The 21,886-nt window shown below is 45.3% G+C and overlaps 1 long non-coding RNA gene across 1 annotated transcript in view; it reads left to right on the forward strand.

Moving 5' to 3' along the window:
* The window catches only part of LOC131410072 (uncharacterized), a 45,223-nt gene extending 25,427 nt beyond the window's left edge, over window positions 1-19,796 (forward strand). The window contains exons 2-3 of the long non-coding RNA XR_009221156.1: window positions 18,666-18,939; window positions 19,569-19,796. This is a non-coding gene — a long non-coding RNA (uncharacterized LOC131410072). The remainder of the gene's footprint in view (window positions 1-18,665; window positions 18,940-19,568) is intronic.
* The last annotated feature ends 2,090 nt before the right edge of the window (window positions 19,797-21,886 follow it).

The following is a 21,886-nucleotide window of genomic DNA, read 5'->3' on the forward strand; positions in this document are numbered from 1 at the left end:
AGTCCCCCAAGGTCAGGATGTGTTTAGGGTGATGTCTGAGAGCAGTGTCCCACTTGAACTTTCTCATGCTGCAGGGCCTGCATCCGGGGCCCTCTGGTCTCCCCTCTTACATGGTCTTTAAGTCTGGGAACTGATGGATCAGCTGATTTTTTCCAAATAATGGCGAACCACAGAGACACCCTTAGAGTAGGGCTCTAGTGTAAGGGCTGGAAAGGCTCACCCTCAGGCCAGGCCCCTCCCTGGCCCCCTGGTTTTCCCATTTTGATGAACTTGGGTGGCAAAGGCAAGTTTGGGCTAATTTCAGCTCACCTGTGAAATCTGAGTAGAGGAGGGAATCAAAGCTATAACTGAGTCCACTGGCACTGGGTTTCCTGTAGGATGCATTTTCTTTTACTTTATATGTTTGAAATGTTAAGAGATCAAATGGACTAGTGACCCCTGGTACGATTCTTTTATCTAAAAGCAATTTAATGCTCTCAATGTGCTCTCTGAGGAGCTGTGTGCTTTTAGAAGACCTGCCCATAGTGGAGACGTATCTTCAGTGTGGGCTGTGAAAATGGGCACTCTACTTAAAAAAAAAAAATACTAGGGTAGGAAAGTGAAATGATGGTGAAACATACTATGTATTTCTGAACTCTTTGTACCTTTTGGAAAATGAAAAAGAAAAGAGCCCTTTCTGATTGTTAGGAGAATGCCCAGAGGCCATGCCTGTATCTGAACAATGTGGTCAGAGGGAAAACAATACTATGCTAAAAATACTATGAGACAAACAGTGCCCTTTAAAATACCAAATTCCAGCTCACACAGCTGAGGTGTTATGGACATTGAGGGAGTCTACAGCACCTGGTGCACACTCATCACCCACAGTATTTGTTGAGCGAATGAGTGGACAGACAAGAAGTGATGATGATGGTGATAGCGTCACAGGACAAACTTGAAAAGAAAACAAGATCATGACTCTCACACAAATAGAAGATCAACATGTCAAACATCATAGTTAGTGTATTAATGAAGAAAGCAGTAAAATGTTATTACAACTGGTTCAAAAGAGAACTCAAAGGAGCCCACATTTATAGCAGATAAGGATGCTGAAATGAATTTACAAAGGAGTGTAAACTGGCAACATCGGTCCACATCCACAGGGTGAAAATCAGTTGTCTTCTATGGGACACACTATGCTTTTCTGTGGGCAGAATTGTTTAACTATCACTTTTCTACAAATTAACTTGTATCTCTGCAGAGTTGTAAAATATCCTAGTCAAAGAAAAACAAAGGTGCACATCCTATAGAATCAAATCATGCTTGTAATCCCAGTCTTCCCAACAATCCCTTGACCAATTTCAAAATCTCCCGCAGTCCTGCTCTACAGTAGCTGACGTGCGCGTAGGGCTTATGTACCGAGCACTGTCCTGGGTTGTACGCTTTACCTGCAAATTTACCTAATCTTCACAACAACTCTATGAGGTAGGTACTTTTAGTAACCCATTTTACAGTTGGAAAAGCAGAGAGAGATTAAGAAACTGGCCAGAGGTTACAGAGCAAGTAAATAATGGGCCAGGATTTGGACCCAGCTGCCAACTCCACCGCCTCCAGGCTCTTTCTGAGCTGCAGCCCCGCCTGAGGATGGATGTGGTCCAGGAGGTCAACTAGCCCAAGAGAGAGGCTCTTGTTACTGTTGCTCTTGAATTCACATGAGATCTGGGGGGTGGGGGGTGGGTAGGGCGTTTGAGGCTCTCCTGGATTCTCCGAGGGCCTTTGGAAGTAGAAATGGGTGCATTGTGTTTCTTGATGTTCCTTTGTTTACTCATCAAATCTGCAACTGGTACAGCCTTTTTACCTCACCATGATTTGCATGTCCGTAGACTCTGATGTGATGCCATAAGCAGTGGTTGTGACTTAACAGCTTCATGGCAGGTTGAGTGGAATCCAGTAATTATAGCTAGATATCTGCCTATTAAAAATCCAAGCAGCAAGTGAATTTGGGCCAAACATTGGTCAGTTGTGTTTGCCTCGGGACCTGCCTGTCTGTTTGCTCAGGTCCACTGCAGTGAGGCCCCGTAACGAGGCCACCGGCCTGCTCTGCCCCATCACAGGGCAGTGCTTGGCGGCACCCCACGCTCCGCCCTGAACCTTTATCCTCAGGGGACCAGGCCTAGTTTTGTACAGTGGAGTGTGACAAACACAGAGAGCTGTGAATTCCCAGACTGGCAAAGTCTGTCCTATCCATTTTCTCCCCTAGTTTTACTGCTTCATATGAAAAAAGAAGGTCCAGGAAATATTGAGTACAGTCTTACCACTGTGCCCTGGGAGCTGTAAACCTTTACTGGCCTTGGCCTCCTGCTATCTCTCACTCTCACACTCCTTGAAATTGGGGAGAGGATTCCGGGGAATGTCGCCCCAGCACTGTGTTGTGCATTTGCACGTTAACTGCAAAGGTTCCAGGAAACGACGAACGCCTGTGAAGCTCCCCTTCCCTCTCGGCCATCGCCTGCCTTGAGCCAGGGCAGCCGATTCCACAGCCCAGTTGTGCCCAGAGAAAGAACCCAGGACGGGCTCTCCTCGCTCAGCACGGGGTGCCCTTCGCTTTAACAAGACCAGAGTGAAGAGAATAAGTCATCTACAGTTTTGGAGGAGTGTGATTTTCTTTTTTGCTAGGTTTTTGTTTTTAAATGAGCTTTGGCCCTTCACGTATAAGTAAAGTTTGGGCAGGAACTGATGTTTTATGTGACAAAGCAATGTCATAATGATAATAAAAATAAAGTCCGTCTCATTTGTTTAATTGCTCTGTCTCTGAAAATGTCCTTGTAGAGAGATTTGGTGAGGGAGGAGTATTGGGTCACATTTTATCTGCAAGGGGCTATGTCAGAAAGACAGCTCCGCGATGTCAGGGAGGGTGGTGATGATGGCTGTTACTGATTCGCCCAGGGCTGTGCTGGAGACAGGGCAGACAGCAGCACCTCCTTTCCACACTCCACCTCATCAGTAGCCTGAAATTGGCGAAAGGATATTTACACCACGGTAACTGGCAAACACTACAAGTCAGGACTTCCCCTGCTCCCACCAGAGTGCCCTGGTTATTAAACGTGTGCTAGCACACAGCTTAATAGACCCCAAGTACCTAAAGCAGTGCTTGGCGTACAGCTGGTGCCCAATAAATACTTGTGGAAAGAATGAAGCAATGAATATTGTTGACAAGTTATGGGAACCTTGAAGAAAATTTCACTCTAGTTAAATAAATAATATCTTTAAGGTATCTAAGTTTAGAATTTTATCTTGGGTTTCCTTAACAATATAATTTAACTTATTTTTTGGTAGGCAATATACAAGCTGTTTTTCATACTTTGCTTCTCTTAGTCTCCAAACAATCTTATGCAAAGTGGGAATTTTTCTCATTTTATAGAGAGGAAATGAAGATTCAGAGTAGGAAAGTGAAGGGCACAGTGCTATTGAGGGGCAGAGTTCACCTTCAAACCCAAGTCTGGGTTGACTTCAAAGCCACTGCTTGGCCATGAGACAACAATACCTCATTTTAACAGGGAGACCTGTGTCATACAGTGAAGGCAGAAGGACTCGCCCCACTACTTCAGGAGTCATGCCCAGGGCGCCAACGCCCTCCTTCAGTCTTCATGCTGCCTCCAGAGCGGAGTCCGTGACCTTCCAGCTCAGCACGTCTTCCCTTATTCCCCATTGGGAGAGCTAAGAACAGACACATATTGGGGGCCCTGGCAGCAGTCAGTGCATTCCGGACTCAGGGCAGGAAAATTTAGCCCCCTGGTTCCGCCTGGGGCTGTCTTGAGCAGTGCGTGGTGAGTGTGTTGGCTGAGCAGAAAAGACACGTGATGTAAAACAGCTACAAGGTGTGGTCTGAGGCGGGAAGATGGCTGTCTTGGAATGTAAGCCTTTACTTGGCACAAAGACTTCAGGATACCCCAGAGTCTCCTCTGTGGTCCGAGGCTTTGGGATACCCGCTGTGCCCCTGTCAGTTGGCAGATGGTCAGCAGGAAGAGAGACGAGAGAAGCTGGTCTCAGCCCTTTGAACATCTTTGATGAAAAGGCTGAGATGATAAGGTGTTTAAACTCACCCCCAGCAGCCCACCATACCTGGTCCTGTTCCGCCGTTGGGAATAAAAGGACAGCTGCCGGCCCACCCACTCTCTCTTTTTCACTAATGCTCTCCTTTGGGCCCTTCACCTGCCCACTTGCTGGGACCAAGTTTCAGCCTGGCTATGGAAAGGGAAATAATGGGGGACCACGTGATGTGGCAGAACAATGGCTGGTTCTGCCAGGCCCACATTCTATATGAAAGAGAGAAATAACATGGCTGTCACTGGGAGACCAGAATGCTTGTGGGGGAAATACAATAATGAGAAATGTGCCTATTCAGCTGCACTGGATTCATCTGAGCTAAAATTAGGATTGGAGGCAATCAATCCTACCCATGTTGCTACAGTCTGCTTTGAATAAAATTCACAAAAGTTCAGAAAGAAACCCTGTAGTGCCACTTTCCTGAAATTTCAGTGCCTTCATCAAAAAGGATGTCTGCTATTTCCTGTCTCTGGAAGGTGGTTATTTCTAAAACTTAGTTTTGCAGGTTTCTGGCTTTGAGATTTGTTCTACAGCCTTTAGCCTTTACTCTGAGGCATGGCCCTTCCAGGTGGGCTGGCCAGGTAAAGCCCTGGCTGAGCTTCCCCTTGCTGAGGAGGTCTTGGCATCGGGAACCACCTGTGGGGGATTATTTGTGATCTTCTCTGAGGCTGCATAACGCATGGCTATTTCACTCCTAAAAGCCAAAAATCTAGGAAATATTTGCAACATATGTAAAAGAAAGTTAATGCTGTCACTACACAAAGAGTTCTTAAAATCAGTAAAGTGTGGATGAAGCTGGGAGACTGAAATAAAGCTCCTGTGTCTTGGGTCCAGATTGCCGGGACCCATGGGCTGGGAAGGATGGCCTGGGCAGGTCGGGCGGCACCGTGGTCAGGGGTACTCGGGGCCTTTGGCGTTCTCCCAAGTGCAGTGGGAACAGAGCGAAGAGTCTCAGAGGGGCTCAGGGAGCGGCTGGAGCGCAGAGCGGCCTGATCCTAGCTGCATCACCAAAGTCTCTGTCTGGAGAGCGGTTTGAAGAGGCTGGGATAACAGCTTGTGCTGGTGACGTCAGGAGGGTCCAGGACAAAGACAGTGGTAGCTGGGAAAAGCCTGGAGGTTGTGGCATTGAAAGAAGGTTAAAAGAACTAATGCACTTTCAGGAGGAAGCATTGGCAGACTTGCTGATGGTTTGGATCCGGGGATGAGGGGGAAGGAGGGCTGAGGGCGACTCCTGGCTCTCTGCCTGGGTAACTGGAGCCTGCCAGCCAGGGGCCACGACAACAGCTAACCCTGGAGGAGGAGCAGGGTTGTTGCCCAGCTGGGGGGCGAGAATCAGGAGTTCAGTGTGGTTCATATGGAATTTGAGGCTACCCTGCAGTTGCGTGGTGACATGACAGAGGAGAGGGCTGAGCTGCAGGTATAAATTTGATTCCCATCTGACCGCAGGTACAGTTTGGGGCATAGGTAGAGAAACAAGTGGAGAGGTCCTAGGACTTGATGTTTGAGGAACTTCAGAATTAAATGTCCAGGTGGAAGATGATGAACTTGGAAGCAGCTAAATAAGAAACAGCCAGGGCGATGGGAGGAAAGCTGGATGTCATTGTGTCTCAGAGAGGAGAAAGAGCACTATAGGTCAAAGGTGCTCAACGCTGCTGAAATGGCTGATATGTCTACTGAGTTCAGCAACACGGAGCTTATTGGTAACCTAAGTGAGAATTGTTTAGTTATAGCTACGAGGACAGGGGCCGAACTGGAGTCAGTTGAGAAGCAAGAAGAAGCTAGGAAATGAAGCCACAAATATAGAGAGACCTTTAAAGAAGCATGGCTGTGAGGGGGAGGAGAGAGGGAGAGAGAGACACAGCAAGAGAAAGAATGAGAACCAGACAGAGAAGAGTCAATCATGGGAGGATGTGGGCATAGACTCCAAGACACATGTGCACGATTATCTGAGCCTAGAAGAGAAATGGCTTATTTTGAGTGACAGGAAGAAAGGGAGACTGGAATGGGGTGCAGACGGAGATAGGATTGTCTACTTGGTATCTGGAGACATTGGGAGTTCCCACGTGATGGCTCCAAGTTTTCTCTGTGAAGTAGGAGCCAGGTGGCTGTTGCTGACAAGCATAGATGGAGGAGCCAGAGGAGAGCAGAAGTGGACAGAAAGAACCTTGTGCAGTGTAGACAGTGGGCTACTGACTAGACAAACATCAGAGTAGAAAATCCGCTCAGACGGCAGACTGCTCTTTTCTCTGCTTCAAAATCTTGTCCACATTGATGTACAAAGTGTTCCCTTGCACAGTAGCTGTGACATAAGGCAGTATCAGATACTGTATTAACCTGCTAAAGCTGCTATAACGAAATACCACGGACTGGGGGCCTTAAACAGGGGAATTTATTTCTCGTGGTTCTGAAGGTGCAAGTCCACGGTCAAGATGTTGGCGCCCTGGTTCCCTGAGGCCTCGCTCCTCGGTTGGCAGATAGCGGTCTTCCAACTGTGTCCTCCCACCTCGCTTTTCTGTGCACGCCCATCCCCCGTGTCTCTTCCTCTTCTTATAAGGGCACCAGTTCTACTGGATTAGGGGCCCATCCTTATGGAAGGCCGGATCTCCACATATAGTCACATTGGGGGTTAGAGCTTCAACCTAGGAATTTGGGGAGACACAATTCAGTCCATAACAGGTAAGGAAAGATGAATTTCTCTTTTTAGAAAGTGGCAACACCTTCCTTGCTGTCTTTAAAGTTTTCTTTAAAGGTTCCAGGTGCGGGTTGCTTCTTTCTCACTTATTGTAATGTCAAATACTTCACAGAAATTTTCCGCACTTTGTTTTAGTCCACAAAGATTTTGGTGGAAAAAGAAGGCAAATGAAATTCATCCAATTCTTTTTCAAGTAGATCCAGGGATATGACATTGTTTTCTCTGCTTCCCTAAAAATTCTCTTGAGCAAGTTTGCTCTAAAATACTTTTTTTGTGTGTGTGTGAGGAAGATCAGCCCTGAGCTAACATCTGTTGCCAATCCTCCTCTTTTTGCTGAGGAAGATTGGCCCTGGGCTAACATTGTGCCCATCTTCCTCTACTTTATATAGGACACCACCACAGCATGGCTTTGACAAGCGGTATGTCTGTCTGTGCCCAGCGTCCGAACCTGCGAACCCTGGGCCGCTGAAGCAGAGCACATGAACTTAACCGCTACTCCACCGGGCCGCGCCCAACTCATTTTAAAATACTTTTAAAAGGAGCTGAATTAAATTTTCTTACAACAACAAGTCTTGCAGTAAAGATAGGTTAGAAAAAGAAAACAATATTGATATTTTTTCCTGTAAAATGAAATAGTTTCACCATTTTTTTCCTGAGGAAGTTTTCAAAATATTTACTTTATCTTAGAAGATTCTGACAAAGTAAATGGAAAAAAATGATTTTTTTTTAAAAGGTTAGATTTGGTCTTTCCCCCATGTCTTCCCTCTTTAAGCTTACTGATATTATTATGACATTTGTTATGAATACGTAACCCACTTTTCTCTTTCCTAGCACTTTGTATTCAGAGATAAAACTACTGATTGTTTATTAGGATATCTATGTAACTTCAGATTAGGTTTGGCTGTAAGTTACAAAGACCTGAAAAACAGTAGGTAAGACAGGATAGGAAAAGTTTCATGTGCTCATGTAAGTCGGCTCAGAGAAGGGGAGTTCGAGACTGTAAGGTGCCGCTGTAGTCGTGGGGAACCCAGGCTTTTTCCAGATCTCTGCCTTGATAAAAATCTTCTCCTCATAGTCTAAGGTGGCTGCAAGAACCCCAGCCATTTCATCTGAGTTCTGATCAGAAGAGAAAATGAGGTAATGAGGAATGTCATATCTTCTCCCTTTATGGAGTATTTCTAGAAGTTCCACCCACTTCCAATTACATTTCACTGGCCAGAACTTGCAGCTAGTTTCCTGGGATCCTGGAGGGTGTTTTCCTTTAGTGGGGTGCAAGGCTGTCCAGAATAAACTCAGAGCTCTGTTGCTAAGGAAGGTGGGCAGATCAGATGCCAGTGGTTACAAAGACTGCCAGTCCTTTGCATACCATGCACAAGCCGTGGCTGCTCCGTAGAGCATTAAGCTGGGGGTGCTGTGAACTCCCTTGCTCTGGGCAGACAGAGGCCTAGACCACACAAGAGCCATAAAGGTAGGAATAAGTTCAGAAAACACACGAGCTGTGTGCTGCAGTTCGGTAAAGCATTGTCGTAACCGTCATCTCGCTTAGTCCTTATAATGATGTTCTGAGGTAAACATTAGCCCAATGACCTGGATGCTCATAATTACTTCATAAATTGTTGGAAATAATATAATCCGTAGGAAGTAAGCCTCATATTCCAGGATCTGGCTTAAAAATCTATGCGCTGTCTGCCCGAGCAGGCTGCGTAGACTCCCCTAATTGTAGCTGAGTACCCTGCCTGGCTCTCTGGCAGGGGCCCTGGGGTCATCCTGGACCTGTCCCCTTGCCCCAGCCTCCCATGTCCATCTTCCACAAATCCCATGATGATCCTCCATTCACATTCTTTTCCTCCGCCGCCACCACCACTACCTCGCCCTGGATCGTTGTGGCAGCCTCACGTTTTATAGGTTTTTGATGCTATTCTCAACTCCTCTCCAAATAATCTCCTAAAATTCAAATCTGAGCACATCACTCACCTCCTCACAATCCTTGTAAGCTTTCTCCTCCCTCAGGATCAAGCCAACCTCTGGGCAGACACAATTTGAGCTCACTGACTTTTAGTCTGATCTCTTCCTGGAGTTTTTCTCTCTCTCAGGTTTCCAGAGAGTTTGAGCGATGTTCACTTACCTGGTTGCTTGCTCCCTCTGTGTCTCTGCCCTCGCTGCTGCTCTCCCTGACAGATGCCTCTTCATCCTTCGGAGCTTGGTCCAGACTGTTCTCCTGGACCGAGAAGCCCTGACCCTCCAAAGCCAGGCTGGGTGCCTGACTGTGTGCTCAGCTCTGTACTGCATTTTGTGTTTCTTGTCCCTCTCCCCAGCTGGACAGCTAAACCTCGAGGGCGATGTATTAAGCCCGTCTGTTTACTCTGATACTTTGATGTCTGGGGCCTAGCTGAGCCTGCGGGGACTGCCCCGCCCTGACCATGTCCTAGAGCTGGTGAAGGACTGGTCTGTGAGCACACCGTTCATACACAAAGCACCCAACCAAAACCCCACCCCCACCACCTCCTGTGGCAGCTCTCACACGCCGGCCCACTCTTCCCCAGCCCTGATCACCCCAGAGACAGGTCAGACAACTCAGGGCAGCACCTGTGCCCAGAATCCACTGAAATTATTCAAACGAGCCAATCCTGAGGCTGCTTATCCTGCCTCGCCTGTCCCTCCCCTCGGAAATGGCAGGAAAGGCTCTTCCTCGTGTTTCCCCCACGTCCTCTGCCTCCTGACTGACCCCAGTGCTCCCCATGTGGCCCCCTCGTCTTGGGAACTGTGAATAACACACTGTCTTTTCAGTGCGACTCGCCCTTGGGTCTGTTGGCCTCACCACACCTGGATAACAATAAAACCTACATTTTAAACCAAGAGAAGACTTTGTCTTGTTCACGGTTGTAACCTGGTGCCCATGCAGCGCCTGACACATGGCGGGTGCTCGATGTGTGTTGTTAAGTGACTGCGTGGACTGAAGAAGAGGAAGGTGTGACCAGTTCAGCTGGGGAGAAACCAGGCAGGGTTGCTTAAGGGGTGTCATTTGCTTGGTGCTTACAGGAAAACAGGACTCCCCAGGTGCAGGTGAGTGGGGAGGCACTCTTGTGGGGTCTAGAGCTCCTCCCTCTGCCTGCGTGCTGCTGGCTCTCCCCACCCCTCCCAGTGGTCCACGTGTCCTTGACACCTCAGCTTCTAATCACCTTCCCAGGGAGCTCCCCTGACCACCCAAGCCAGGTAAAAGTGCCTGATGATGTGGATTTTCACAACACTTTGTATCTCTCTTCTTAGTACCAAGAACCGCCTGTGACTTTGAAATCTGTGACTTGTGAAATCAGATGATGGCTGTGTCCCTTCACTAGACTGTTAGCTCTCTGAGAGGAAGGGCTCTATGCTTGTTCACTATGGTCTCTCTATCCTTAGCAAAATGCTTCTTTTAGTAACGGTTCAAGGTTGGATAGAAGAATGCATGAATGAACTTAGGAAATAGTATTTTGGAGCGGCTAAAATGTACGGTACAAACTGGGACCTGCTAGGAGGTACCCTGGACCTGGGTGGGGTAATTCTGTGCAGGGCTTCCAGTCCTGCAGCCACTGCTTTGGCACTGATGATTTTACAGGGAGAAGATAAGACAATTGGTGAGAGTGAAAATGAAGGGACGGGGAGGGGCTGGGGGTGCCTCAGGAGGAGGGAAAGGTGCTCCAGAGTGTGTCTCAACAACTCAGACCAGCCGGAAGGAAGCTGAGGTTGAACCCCTTAAGAACATTATCTTGTTCCTCTTTTTTGGCCTCAGTTGCGCTGCGTGACTGAGCCAAACAGCCCGCAAGCTTTCTTGATCCCATGACCAGTGACCTAGTTTCGGAGTTCAGCATCTGCCCTTTTCTCAGAGCATGGCAATTTCTCACTAGACCTTTTTTTTTAGCCAGAGAAGATACACAAAAGAAAAATATAGTGCTTTCCAAGAAAAGTGCAGCACATTCAAGAAAACACATGCAAGCAAAATGTAGAGGCATTTTTTGTTGAGCTGGTGAACCGACGGCCCATTTGCAAGGCTCAATTGTCAAATTCTTCTAATAGACTCTATCATATGCATGTATATTGCTATATACAGTGCTTATGTTATTAGATTTTAAGCATGGACAGTGTGAAAAGGAGAAAATATGATCCTGATTTTGTGATTTTTAAAAAAATAATGACAAAGAAACCTTTAAAGGACAGAGTCTTAAATTCTAAAATCCCTAATTAAACACACACACACACACACACACACACGATACACACTCATCCACCTCCCTTTGAATGAAGAAAGGCCAGCATCTCACAACTTCTCTTTGCTAACAATTCCGTGTTATCCTTTAACCGGAATGGATTTAATAACTGGGAGACTGAGAGCCATTGAGATTTGATGACCCTTTAGTGGCCTCAAGTTATAGGACAAAAACCAGTGAGGAAATACCTTCTGAGTACTGACTTTGCTTGGTGGTTTCCGTAAACGACTCCACTTTAAATTGCTAGGATTGTGTAGCCTCCTACAATTACTGGTGTTCTAATTTCCTGGGACTAATTTTAGAGGGTGGAAGATTTTAATCATGGAAAGGAATTGTTTCCATTGTTCAGACTAACTTCAGAAGGCGAGTTGAAAGCAGGCGCCCTAGCAAGCCCCCAGAAAATTCCACAGGGAAGGGCCTGGGCGGGCCGGGCCTGTCTACCTCTCGAAAGAGAAAACCCTCCCTGAGCCAGGGCCTCTCTGAGTCTCCCACTGAACTTTTGTCTCTCATTTGACTTTCTTTGTGTCACAAAGAAGCTGTGGAGTCTAAGAATTTAGTGAAGAGCTCGGAATGAGTTTATATGCACAATTCTTCCTCAGGGAAACTCTAGAGATTGAGGAGGCCCCTGGTACCTTCATGTGGCCTTAGGGTGCTGACTTCTATATTCCTGTCAATGGGAAGGCCTTGAGGGGGCAAGAGAAGGGTGGGAGGACCGAGGCAGGGCGGGAGGATTGAAGTGAGCGAGCGCCTCACTCTCTGCCTCGCCGCCGCTGTGCCCCTGCTTAGAGCTGTGTTTACCTCTTTCTCTCCCTGTCACATCCCCGGACCGCGAGATGGGAGGACATACTGGCAGGGCTGTCAACAAAGTGACCTTCCCGTTACAGAATATTAAAGGGTTCTTCCCTGACACACCTGGAAACACACTTCAAAGTCTTGCCTGCCCATGGTGGAACTTGTCAAACGTGACCTTCCTGTGCCCTCGGCATGACCTCTTCAGAGTTAATTCCCTTCTTTCTCTTCTGTTGGTATAGACTCTCCCCTACCCCCGCCCCTCACCAACATACACCAACCTAAGTTTAAGATTTTGAATTGATGGAAAAACAGGTATCCCTCTGAGATGTTGTCACCCAGTAAAGGCGTGCTGGGAATATAATGTGGTGTAGGGACCAGACAGCCAGTGTCTGTGGCTCCTCTCTGTTCTTGGACTGGACAGTCATACTACGCAGAACCTTCCAGTTGGAAGAAGCTTCTCAATCTCATTTTCCTTGAGAAATTCCTGAGGCTGCCTTCCTGTAGCAGGTCCCCAGGCCCATCTCTGACACTCCCAAGGAATACCTGCTCAGGAAGGAAACACTCTGCTCAACAAATTTCAACACGTACAGTTAAAAAGAAAACTTCTAAGGCTCAGAAAACACCATTAATACAATTTATGCTGAGTGGAAAACCGAGGAAAGGCACCAATAGTGTTTACTCCTAGTAAACTTATTAGTGATTTGTTTTCTTCTTTTTGTTTCTCTAATTTTTCTATGATGAAGTATATTTAGACCATTTGAAAAGAAGGCATATTAGAAAGCATTGGTCCGTAGGAGCCCGGGGAGTCTATTCTGCTTAGACAGCTCTGGTTATAGAATCTTGGCTTTTGAAGAAATATTACAAGTTTTCTAGTCCGGAATCCCATCCAATTCAAGCACATGTTTTCTTGTGAAGCATTTGAGAGTGTTGTTCAGTCCCTGCCCGATTGATCCCAGTCAAGGAGAGATCACTACCTTACCAGGCCACAGACGCCCTTGTTGGGCAGCTCTATTGTTAGAAAGAAAAAGATAAAGAAGAAGAGGGTAGAGGAAAGAAGAGAAGGATGGAGGGAAGGATATAAAGCGTTGTTATTTCATTGAATTCAACTTCTGTAATATCCAGATATTCGACCTGGTTTCCCATTGAAGCAGCACAGAACCAGTCAACACGTCAGATGCTTGATAACCTTTCCTCTTTGTTTTATGCTTCTAAACATCTAAACTAAGTTCCTTCAATTATTCGTTAAATGGCATTGCTTTTAGCCCTTTACTATTTGAATTACTTCTTTCTAGACCAAATATAGTTAGTCAAATTTTTCTTTAAATGTGCATTTCCCTGGATGGAGCGTGGTGCCCTGAAGTGGGTGTAGGCGATGCACAGTATGGCAGAACTATTCCTTCTCTCCATCTGGATACCATACGTGGGGCTTTTCAGCTTAAGACAGCATTAGCATTTTTAGTGGTTACATCACACTGTTAACTTATATTAAGTTTGTGGTCATCTCAAACCCCTGCTTGAATATCTAAAACTCATCAGGTGAGCGAGTCAGGCCTGGGGGAAAACTTGCACTATGTCTATGCTGGAGATTCAGATATGCAGGTGTGTCAGGTAAGATTAAGGCAGCGACATCAAGGGCTTGGCCCTGGGAGGGGACCAGCAGGGAGAAGGGGCTCAGCCAGCAGGAGGGCCTGAGGGCCGAGGGAAGCGGGGTCCATGGTGCAGGGTTATGACACCCCTTTCCGATCCAGACCCCCTTTGGATAGGTGTGCACTGTGGGGAGGGAAAACTAAGAGCTGGACTAGGGGCTCAAGCATCCTCGCAGTGGGATATGCAAACACAGAGAGCAGAGAAACCCAGTGGTCAGAGGCTGTCCTGAAGGGCAAGGTAACAGTGTGGCAGACGGGATGCTGCGGGCTATGTCAAAAGCTGCAGAGGGGGAGGGAACAGAGGCAGGTGCGGATGGAGCCGCAGGGACTTGGCCGCTGTCTAGAGTGGCAGAGTGGACTTGGAGAATTCTGGAGAGAGCAGCCACCTCCAGGGTGCATCAGAAGTTGAGAGCAGCCACGGAGTGGGGGCAGGGCCCTGATAGAGATCTGGCGGCGAGGCACCGCTGTGCGGGTGGGAGCCGCAGTGGGGGTGCGCAGGGCCTGGGCAGAAGGCAACCCTTCATGGTGCAGCTGCTTGCCTCAGGAATGAGGCTGTGATAGGAGCAGCAGGGTTAGTGCCCAGGACAAAGCGACGCTGGAGGTGCGGGTGACAGCCCACGCTGACGCTGAAGCAGATGAGAACCGCCTCTGACCTCCCGAAAGATGCCAGAAGGATGAAAGGGCCTCAGATGGGGCAAAGAAGAGGTCTTGCAAAGGCAGATGACAGCCAGTGCGTCTGTAGATGTGACTTGAGTGGTATCCATAAGATAATCAGGCCTGGGGGTGTGTAGGAGTTTTCTTATACAGAGATGTTTTAAACTAACCATTTGGGCGCTGGTTTTAACGGAAGATGTGTGGCGAGAAGTAACAGTAAAATAACCTTTTAATGCTGTGACTTCCTGAGCCGAGCTGCGTCCAGGACAGCCGCTTGTGTGTGGGCCTCTCACTGCCCTGCTCTCAGTGGATGCTGGACTCCAGCTGAGAGCGCCAGACTGGGCCCTCAAGCACCTGGAAGAGAATGAGTCTTTTGAAGACTTGGGGTTAGAACTGTTTGGTGGCCGGGTCAGACCACAGAGGGACACTTCTACAAGAGAAAATCAGATTAGCTTTTCTTGACTTAACAGTTTGAGAAACAGTCCATTTTTATAAGTTTAATCTTAGACATTCATTTTGTTTCCACATTGCTTAATTTAACTTTCATAAGCATATTAAGTAGGGGGATTCTCAGGTGAGATTTTCTGTTTCATTCTTTGATATTCCAATCTGTAAAAATAGGCAACGGACAATGTTACAGTAATAAAAAAAAAAGAAAATAGGCAATAGACAGGATCGCCAAAAAGACATCTATTTAATAATGCTATGATAATTTAAGTGTTCCTTTGGAAACCCATTTGAATCGTCAACACATTTCTTTCTTAATGAGGATGTACAGATGTGTTGAAAAAATGATTTTACAAACATATCAGGTTGGGATCTGTTTTAATATATGCAAAACATTTCCATTTAGACTTTTTTCAAGAAAGGATTCCTAATTTATACGCTAGTGGCTCACACTTTTTCTTAATTTGCGTCTTATTTTGTGCTCAACTTTGTATCCATTTTCCCTCTGTTATTTTTGTATTTATTGGATCACTTCTGTCTTAATGAGATTTAAATGAAAAGTCCCGGAGTGCCCAGTCCAGGCGTCATCTTGCACCCACATGGCTGGCTACAGCAGGTAGCATACCAGCGGGGACCCCTAGTTGTCACAGCTGCAGTGGCCTCCTAATTGCTTGTGACATGGAGCTGCCTTTTGATCTTGACCATGTTCTCCTAATTATTTAATCTTTGACAACATGAAAACATGTTTAACCACATACCATGAATAAAGATCCAGCCTGACTTTTCTCCTGAGGCCTAGTTCAGACTGCATACTCTGAACGCTAACAGCAGCTAAGGCGAAAAAAATGTTTATTTCCTGCATTCTGCGGAAGGAGAACTTGAGGCTGGGGGTGGGGTGGGGTGAGTAGGAAACCTCCCCGCGGCCTCTCCCACTCTAGACTTCTGCTGATCCATTTCCTGTTGGTTCTGACCCATCCTCGAGTTCACTCAGTGTCTCGGGTTGATATTGACTGACAGTGTTTCCTGGCCAGGAAGGCAGGGAGAGAGCTCACTGATAGACAAAGAAACAAGAAATTGAGTCTGGTGCTCTTGTTTTCTAATTAGGAATATTTACATTTTATTTTATTTAGTTCACAGGTCAAGTGAACTGCAACCGACTCTAACCTGCTCGCTGGTAGGGCCGTTACTCTTCCCTCAATTTATCACCCGCGCTTGACGAATATTTGCTGAGGGAATGAATGAAGGAGCAACAATCAACAACTTCGTGAATGAACGAATGAATATTAAATTATGTTTGTCTCTGGGGACTTAGCTAATGACATAAGTGTAGGTAATGAGGCCTCCCAGTGAGAAATTCACAAGAAAATCTGCATCTTTTCTTAATTGCAGCAAAAATATATTCACATGAAGATTTCCATCCTGGCTCTCAGCAATACAGCCCAATGTTCTATAACTGACAAAAGCACTCAAAACTTTCTGCTGTGGTTGCATAACTTTCTCTAAGACACCAGCGTCCAAAGTCCACATTTTCCTTCAGTAATTTTTCACATTTATTTACATGTCCTGGAGGTATTTATCTCAGCTCCTGAACTATTGCTGTTCTCTGGCAGAAACGTTTACTGGAGTGACAAGTCACCTATGTGTTTTAGGAAATCCTCTCTGCTCCACCAATTCATTCTTCCCTCCCCCCTAACCCCTGGCAACCGGTAATTTTTTACTGTCTCCACAGTTTTGCCTTTTCTAGAATATCATAAAATTGGAATCATACAGTATGTAGCCTTTTCAGACTTGCTTCTTTCACTCAGTAATATGCATTTAAGATTTCTTTGTGTCTTTTCATGACCAGGTAGCTCATTTCTTATTAGTGCTGAATAATATTCCATTGTCTAGATGCACAACAGTTTTTTTAATCCATTCAACTATTAAAGGACATCTCGGTTGCTTCCAATTTTGGCAATTATAAATAAAGCTCCTATAAACATCCACATGCAGATTTTTGTGTGGACCGAATTTTCAACTTCTTTGGGTAAATACCAAGGAGTGAAATTGCTGGATCATATGGTAAAAGTATGCTTAGTTTTATAAGAAACTGCCGAACTATCTTCCAAAGTGGCTGCACCATTTTGCATTCCCACTAGCAATGAATGAGAGTTTCTGTTGCTCCACATCCTTACCAGCATTTGATGTTGTCAGTGTTTTGGATTTTGGCCATTCTAATAGGTGTGCAGTGGTATCTCACTGTTGTTTTCATTTGCATTTCCCTGATGACATATGATGTGGAGCATCTTTTCATAGGCTTATTTGTCATCTGTACGTCTTCTTTTGTGAGGTGTCTGTTAAGGTCTTTGGCTCATTTTTAAATCAGTCTTTTTGTTTGTTGAGTTTTAAGAGTTCTTTGTATATTTTGAATAACAGTCCTTTATCAGATGTGTCTTTTACAAATATTTTCTCCCAATATGGGGCTTGTTTTCTCGTTCTCTTGACATTGTCTTTTGCAGAGCAGAAGTTCTTAATTTTAATGAAGTCTGGCTTGTCAATTATATCTTTTATGGATCATCTAGATTTTCTCCTATGTTATCTTCTAGAAGGTTTATAGTTTTGCGTCTTACATTTAGGTATATGATCCATTTTGAGTTAATTTTTGTGAAAAGTGTAATGTGTTTGTTCATTTTTTTGTACGTGGATGTCCAGTTGTTCCAGCACCATTTGTTGAAAAGACTATCTTTGCGCCATTGTATTTCCTGTGCTCCTTTGTCAACGATCAGTTGACTATATTAACGGAGGGTCTATTTCTGGCCTTTCTATTCTGTTCCTTTGATACATTTGCCTATTCTTTCACCAACACCACACTGTGTTAATTACTGTAGCTTTATAGTAAATCTCGAAGTCAAGTACCATCAGTCCTCCAACTTTGTTCTTCTCCTTCAATATTGTGTCCTCTAATTCTTTTTTTAAATTTACTTTTGAAATGAAATAAAGTGACATATAGGGAAAATATGACTTTGAATCATCAGAGATCAACATCATCCCAGAATGTTTTAATTTCAGCAGCATTTTTCTGGAACTCATTCCTGAAATAGACAAAGAACTGGAGTAATGCTAAGGAAAGATTTATCTGCATTTTCTTTCTCTTTTGATAAGTCCTGTGTTCCAACTTCCATTTGTCACACAGAGCTTGAAATCAAGATTACACTTGAAAATCAAGAATGCTACATTCACATACAGACAGAAAGTTATTTTCTTAGAAATTCAAGGAGCAAAATCAGCTGCCAATAAACTTTTAGAAGGAAAGTAAAGGATTGCTAAGAAAGTGAGTATGATAGAACATTTCTGCTAATATTTGACACTATTTGCAGCACCTGTTCTAAACTGAATAAAATATTATATAAAGCATTTAGAGTAACTTCCTTCTGCCCACATCTTTTGTGTTATCACAGAACTACAGAAAGCACATATTCATATCATTATGGACACATGTGTCAAATTGATCATACTCTAAAATCTCTATGATCAAAAAGTTCTCAAGTAATTTTAGTCCTTGACATAATCCACTTCTCAGTTTCAAGACCTTTTTAAACTGTTTCCATGAATGCCGACCTAAAGTCACCCATGTGTGCAGAATGAAGAATGGAATGAGAAACATCACATGGCATCAGAAAGCAAAGGGATCTCTCATTTCAAAACAAAACCAATATTTGGATTTGCCTTGCCTACACAACTGTGCTTTTGCACAAGTGTCTTAGTTTCAGGCACATGGTTCTTTTATTCAAAGGTTAAGAGTAGGGGCCAGGGTCTGTACTGATTTTATGGTTCAATTTTCAAAAATTTGTAAGCTATAAGGAAGAGATCACTCTAACTCCTTTAAACAGTTTCCATACAGAATTACTTATTCTCATCACTTCAGAAAAATGTACTTGATAGTAATCGTTGTTCCAGGTGGGCATCACATAGAACCTGGTCAATGGGTCCAGTCCCACTAAATCCAAGCACCATAATCTGAATAAGACACCTAAATATACCAGAGGCCGAGGATGCCTTGCCTGCTGTGATAGGCTGCGTCTGTCTCCATTTTAATGAAGTCCTTCTTTCCTGTTTCTCCCTTAGACATCCTTCTCAATGAGACTGTGTCAGAAATAAAGTCCAAGCAACACTTCAAAGGAGTGAGTTTTGAGGAGAGTTATAAAATGGACTGACAAAATACATGGACCGGCAAAATAAGTGTTTCTGGTCATCACTACAAGGCAGGAGTTATTGAGTTTGGAGGGTGTAATCATACAGAGCCTGAAGATAAAATTGTTGGAGATATGGGCACACAGAAGACCAAAATGTGTGAGACAAAGAGAGGTCTTAACCTTCAATGCTTTCGTGATGTAGACAGGTAAACTGGATGTGGGAAGTGGCCGGATATAATAAAACGGCAGTAGAGAGTCTTGCAACATCCTAGAGAGCGTTTGCACCAACTGAAAGGATTACACAATGCACTGGCCTGACAAAAATGTGCCTCGGGACGATGAGTTCGCAGCCCGTGAACTGAGAGCTCATTAGGAGCAGGGCGTGTCTCAGCCATGGAACAGCGCGAGTGCACAGACAGAATGTTAGAGCTCTGTGGGAACAAAGGACTATAAATAGAGTGGAGCTCTGGAGTCACTGCTGAATCCTGGCAAAGACATCTCAAGATCACAATCAGAGAGCGGGGCATCCAACCCGGGAAAGGCGGGAGGGACAGTGTAGCAGTTCAAACGCTGGGGGAAGGGGGCAAGTACTCGTTATCCATTTACTTAGTCATTCCTTTTTTTAAAAAAAATAATAGAAGGTGGTTTTGAGTAATATGCTGCCTGCTTTCATTATTGATATATCTGAAAATCAGGTAGTAGTATCTCTGGGAGGATGTTAAAATAGAATAAAAATGGCAAAAATGATCTCAGGGTTAGAACCTGTACTTTGTTATGATGGAGTCACTCCTTGCTTCCTGAACATTTGAGAAAAAAATTCTTTTCCTTGCTGCAGAGACTGTGTCTGTTGGACCGTGGGGCCCTGGGGATGCAGCGTTGACATGGCTGCCTCAGAAAAGAGGAAAGCCTCGTCCTGCACGAACAAGGAGAAGGACACGTACAGTGAGTGTCTGACGCCTGACTGCTTTCCGAGGTCAGGTGGCCTGGGGTGACCTCTGGAAGGCTACAGAACATAACGTGGCAATGTGCTGGTACTTTATATCCTAAAGAGTGTGGAAGACACAGGCGAAAATAAATTTCATTTTACATTAAAGAAATAAAAACTTCTGTGTGGGTCCTCTATAATATCAAACCTGAGTTATGCTAAGCATTTGATAAATGTCCCCTAGGTGACGAATGTAGCAGTGTGATGGCAATCAGTCAGGGAACGAGATGCAGAACAAAATCTTGGAGGACCACAGATCCTCAGATGGAAATGTCACTTCTGGTGCGACTAGAAATGTTTTAAAGCTGCAGGACCAGCGGGCTTGGCAGTAGGCCTCACGGAGCTCCCCGCTGGCTCTCCTTGCTCTCTTGTCTTGCCTCTCCTTTGTCCCCTGTGTGTTCCTTCCACTTTCTACTGGTTCCCAGGAGACCCAGCAGATTGGACACAGAACCCCAGTGAGTAATTTTTTTCCCACCTTATGCTACTGAGTTTTCTCCGCCCAGGTCTGGAGACCACCTTGAGGGGTGGCAGGGTAATTCAATTTCCAGTCCCATTTCAGTCTTGGTCTCTCAGTGGAGACTGCCCACAAGGCGCCAATTAGGGGAAACAAGAGGCCAAAGGAAAATAGAAGTTTGCTACTGTAGTGCATGTGTGTGTTTTGACATTTAGTTTGAACTTCAACCTGGCCTGTGCTCCTTTGGGAGCTTTTAAAAAGAAATAAACTTCGTCTCATTACCATCAGATACAATGATGGGGGAAATGGGCTGGAAAAATCCTGAATCTTTTCTGAGCCCTATTTTCTGCTCACAAAGAGAAGGGCAAATTCTTTACTGCTGTGCCATTCAGCTATTATGTTTAACAATCTAATTAGAAAGGCCGGCTAACCCATTCCCATTGTAAAAGCTAAGACAGTACACACAAGCAGATCCAATTAGACAGCTGTCCTTTACAGATCTGAGCTGCCCTCCGGCCAGGTTCTAATGAACAACCCACCAACCCAGCCCCTCCCTACAGCCCCCAGGAGATGAGTTTTGTCCATAAACTGGGCCAGATGACAGTGGCAGTACATTCAGAGCTCCCCATCTCGCGACAGGGAGCACAGTACCTGCTCACTGGCCCACAGCAGGAAGCCCTCACTGGGGCTCCTCTCCAGCCGAGCTCCACTGCGGCCTCCGGCCTCAGCTCCTGCCCCACTCTAGCGGGGTCCTCCTTCTGGACCGTGACACCAGCCCTGCTCAGGCAGGTCAGGCTTATGCTAACAGGTGGCGATAAATCGGAACCATGGCTTTCACTTTTATGAATGTTACTTTCTGCACACTGGGGACTTATTTAACTTGAAACAGACCAAAAACTATACCTCGAGCCGCATGCTTGCCATGCTTTTGTTTTTCACCACGTATGGCTTAAATTAAGGCACCCTGTGTTGAGCAGATTGCTCACTGCAAGTCAGTCATCTGTTTAGTGTTTGGCATGTCCCACAAGGCAGTTGTGGTTAGTCACAAGTCTATTAATTAAAAGGAGAACTAGTAAGAGAACTTCTAAGTGGGCCGAGAGACTGAGCGGCTACTTCAAATTAAAAGATATATTAAAATGTGCAACAAGACCCTCTTGATTCCCTCTCCGGATCCGTCCCAAGATCAGCCGCTGTTGTTGGAACTCAGCGTGTGAAAAAACGTTCTCGTCATCACTTGCATACAAAAGGAGAAGTTTTATGTCAAAAATCAGAGCAATGTTGTCTAAGTTGATAGAAGTGACATTGTGTGAAGGTTTTCATTTTTAAAGCTCTATTTTCATCAGCTAATGACTCATTGAAAAGCATACACCTTGTGTTGAAATTGGGCCTTATCAGAACAGAAAACACAAAGGATCTTTCAATTCTGGGGGAAGGAGAGGAACATGTTGTGCCTATCAGCAAAGGGGGGGGGACTAATAGAGACGGCCTTTATTTTCCTCGGTATTTCAGGGACCCACGTATTTCTCATGTCATCCTGTTTATTCCCAAAGCAATGTCACAAAATTCCTGGAACCAATTTGTTTTTTGTTTTTATTTCATAATATTATTTATTTATTTATTTATTTCCCCCAAAGCCCCAGTAGATAGTTGTATGTCATAGCTGCACATCCTTCTAGTTGCTGTATGTGGGACGCGGCCTCAGCAAGGCCGGAGA

Source organism: Diceros bicornis, chromosome 9 (assembly GCF_020826845.1).
Source record: "Diceros bicornis minor isolate mBicDic1 chromosome 9, mDicBic1.mat.cur, whole genome shotgun sequence".
In the NCBI taxonomy this organism is placed as follows: Eukaryota; Metazoa; Chordata; class Mammalia; order Perissodactyla; family Rhinocerotidae; genus Diceros; species Diceros bicornis.